A 4,287-nucleotide genomic window follows, 5' to 3' on the forward strand; every position below is an offset into this window, starting at 1 on the left:
ACTGAAGACACCAGGTGTTTGAGGTGAAATTCCTATCATTTCTGCAAATCTTAAGATGTACATGATCACAGAAGCGCCGCACATTCTCGATCGGTGACAAGGCAAAACCGTATCAGGTCAGTCAAGAACCTGCACTGCCTTTGCAAAGCCTGCACAGTATGGGTTGGTATTGTCTTGTTTGAAATATGCATGTTTATCACTGCAAAATTGTCATCTTGAAGGCTCCAAAATCTTAATGTACTTCAGCATTAATGGCATATCACACAAGTGACATTGACCTTTGACCCCAGACCATGACAGACCCTGGCATCTGGACTTGCTGCTCCTAGTAACAATCAGGTTGGACCATTTGTTTTTAGTCCATTTTTTTTCTTGACAATTCATCAGAGATACCTTATTGCCCCTCAAAAAAAATTGACAACACTTCCAGAAGTAATTATTATAAGACTTCCTTTTCGTACAACAAAGGTTGATGTGGCATTTATGTTTGTAACTGTGTATTGTAATCTCAGGACTCACAGTATTCAGTGCCTTTTACACAGTGAAATGCATCCAGATTCTGTGAGTCTTTTAATTCTTCTCTACACAATAGAGAGTGAAATACTCAAATCTCTTCCAATTTTTCTGCGAAGAACATTATTTCTAATCATTTCAGTTATTTTCTGAGTTTGTTGGTAAAGTCGTGGTGGTGAGTGACCCATCATTGATCCTAATGAACTACTTTTCCTAGATCACAGGTGTCAAATATGCAGCCCGTGGGCCAAATCCGGCCCGTCAAAGGGTTCAATCTGGCCCCTGGGATGAATTTGTGAAATGCAAAAATGACACTGAAGATATTAACAATCAAGGATGTTAAAATCCTTTTAGGTCATTTCAGCCTAATGTGGATCAGACCAGTAAAATACTATCATAATAACCTATAATTAATGAAAACTGTAAATTTGACACTTTGTTTTAGTGTAAAAAAAAAGTAAAATTACACAAAAATATTTACATTTACAGACTAGCCTTTTACAAAAAAAATGCGAATATCTGAAATCTCTTAAGAGAAGTATGTGGAATTTTAAAAATATTCTCCCTGTTATTCAATGTTTTGTGTATTTGTAGATCCACTGTGATCTCTAAGTTGTGATTCACACGTATAAATGATAAACTAAAGCGTAATATTGTTAACACTGCACTTATTTTACTAAAGAATTTTCAGGTTGTTTATATTTGTTCATGTTATGTTCAAGTGCAATTCGTAGATGTAAACATTTTCATTTCGGAATTTACTTTTGTCACTCAAAAGTTCTTATCCTATTATTTATATTGTTTTACTGGTCCGGCCCACTTTATATCTCATTAGGCTGAGTGTGGCCCCTGAACTAAACTGAGTTTGACACCCCTGTCCTAGATGCTGCTTTTGTGCCAAATGATGATTCTATTTGGTATTTATTTTAAATCACATTGTAATTTAATTATTTTAACCCATTATCAGCCCTAATTTGCCTCTTTTTTAACTTTTCTACTGAATGTGTTTCAGACCTGAATCTCCAGAATAAATGTACACAAATGAACTGAAGTCAACCACACAAAGAATGAAACATGCTGCGTTGTCATCAGTGAAATACAAGTACATTTTAATGCTATCTTCTTTAATTTGTATTTCTTCTTATTTCTTGTTTGGGGTTGTATTTTAAGAGACTCCTACTAACTTCCTTTGGTGTTGTCTTTTTGGAAGAATAACTTTCTAACCAATAGTAGTCCAGAGAAAAAAAAGAAAGAAAAAAAAATTAACCTTTAGTATAGCGTGAGTAGTTTTTTATGGTTTGTTTATTGTAACAGCAAGAATTTTCCATAAACTTGAACCTTGCTCACGCTATATCACATATTAATGCAACAGGATGTTGAGTAAAGCTTATTGTAGGAGAATATGTGTGAATAAGATCCAAAATATTTATTGGTGTGTGTGAGTGATTGTGATCTAACAGATGTTGAACAGTGAGAGAAGGTAATAAAACAAGTCCAAATCTGGTTTGCGGACTCCAGTTTTGCTACCCATGCCAATCTCAGTCACGCACAGCTCCCAGCACAAAACTCAAGACTGAATGAAGGTCTGACTGGTTCTGACACATCGTGGACGACCTTCACGTCCAGAGAGGAAAAAACCACAAAGCCTGCTGCCAACGGTACCAACACAACATGTGACTTCAATCAGCGTTAATGAATGTACGCCCAGAGAAGACATTTTTCCTTTTTTAACAATATCAAACACACCCGCTGACACATGCACACTGACATGCCGCCTGTTGACAAACCCTGATGACAGTAAAGATAGTTCTTGGAGACAGTTTCAGATGCATGGTGACCAAATGTTTTGCATTGCATTAAAAATAAGGATAGTTTTAGTTTTCGGATTGCTCAATCTTTTTCAACAGAGACAACTTGATCCTACCGATTTACTTCTTTCACTTCAGTTCCTGCCTGTCGTCTTTTCATTTGGGAAGACCAGACTACTAGAAAGGAAGACCCAGTCCCATGCAGGCACAAAAGAAATTATTTCAATCCCCACATTGTTGTGTCTCCTTTGATAATTGCGGCCGCTGCTGTCTTTTATCGGGACCTCTTGGCTCACATCGACCAGCCCAATTAGTAGCTCAGCTGAGGTGGAGTGTATTATGCAAATACAAACAGTTACTGTACCAGCATGAACAGCCCCCTGCAACAAGGCTATGTTAAATGAATATTAGATTTGTTGTGCCTACAACAAGTTACCTATTGTTGTTCTGGCCTTTCTGCTGCTCTGGAAAAGCCATTCAAACAAGATAATCTGTCTGCATCTCCTCAATGCAGTGCACTGTTTCACCATGCTTGGACAAAATACAGAGACAAAGGGGCTGTTTGATTGGGAATATGAAGCAATTGGTGTTGGAGAATAAAGAGATCCTTCTTCACGGTTTGTCACTGGACCCTTGGATGTAGCCACAAAAATACTTTCATTAAACTGACAACAAAAATTCGTAGTTTCAACCACCTTTCGTGTCATTTCAGTTGCTCTCCTTCCCCCTGTTTTTTCTTTTTTCATTTTGTTTAAGCTTTAACCTCAATCTGGCTGTGTCCTGTGGCTATTGTTTCATGCTTAGTCTATCTTGGTCTCTGTCTCTGCGCTCTCAATGGAAACAATGGTTTTTGTCCATGAAGCCAGTGATGTCCTGGATTTAAGGTGTGACATTTGGGTCAGAGCTGTGAATGAGTTGTATTGTCCTTCCTCACAAACTGCAAGGTGTTCATGGAGACCGACCAACAACACACAACATAACGACGAAACCTTTTTTTCTCTTTAAATTTGTACCACATGGCTGCTAAAGTAACCACTTGATGTATTTCATTACCTGTGTTAGGTTGTAAACAAATATTTCCCTATTCATCCATAAAAACAGTAATGCAGATGGTGTGGTCTCAATTATCGAGCATGAAAGCAGCACATATTGTTTTGACGATTACACATTTTTGTTCGTCTGTTTGGTTTTAAACATATACTGATGGTTAATGCTTTTTCTTAAAAGTGCAAGGGCTACATTCTTTTCTGTCTTATGCTCTTTAACACCGCCTTGGTTTTAACACCTGTTCTGTAATGTTTTATCGGCAGAAAAATGTCAAACAGTCCTGTAGGCAGAAATGGACAGGTTTGGGGAGTGTTGTCGTGCATAGCCTGTGTGTCACTTTCTCTCTGGTTATGTCAGGCAGCTGTTTGTAAACAGTACTCCAACGCCCCGGCCAACTAATGATAGGGTTGAGCTGCAATACAATGGCTGATTCTTGGCACGCTCTAACAGAGAAAAGAACAACGCTGACAGCAGCCTTGAAATGAACAGATAGTACTGGCACTGGAACACATCTTTCAGCACATCTTCGTTGCAAAAATACTGAAGTTAGAATTTTGTGTAAATATACAAATGTGCATCTGATTGATGTTTTGCATTATATTTCTGTATTCTCAATTTTCTTGATTAACCCATAAAGACCCAAACATCCATCACTGACCAAAAACATCTACTCATGTAAAATGTTTATTACAGTGGTTTCCAACCTTTTTTGTCTCATGACCCCATTGTAACATCACAAATTTCTGGTGACCCCAGACATTCAAAATGGAGACTTTTTTTTTTTTTTTTTTTTGGCTAAAATTAATTTGGTTTTGATCATGTAATAGTTTGTTGTACTATGTAGCAAATAAACGATAATTTTAAACAATGTTTAGTCTATATAATGTATATTATTATGGCCAGAGGCAGAAAAACCAGG

This window comes from Sphaeramia orbicularis, chromosome 8 (assembly GCF_902148855.1).
Source record: "Sphaeramia orbicularis chromosome 8, fSphaOr1.1, whole genome shotgun sequence".
Taxonomy (NCBI): Eukaryota; Metazoa; Chordata; class Actinopteri; order Kurtiformes; family Apogonidae; genus Sphaeramia; species Sphaeramia orbicularis.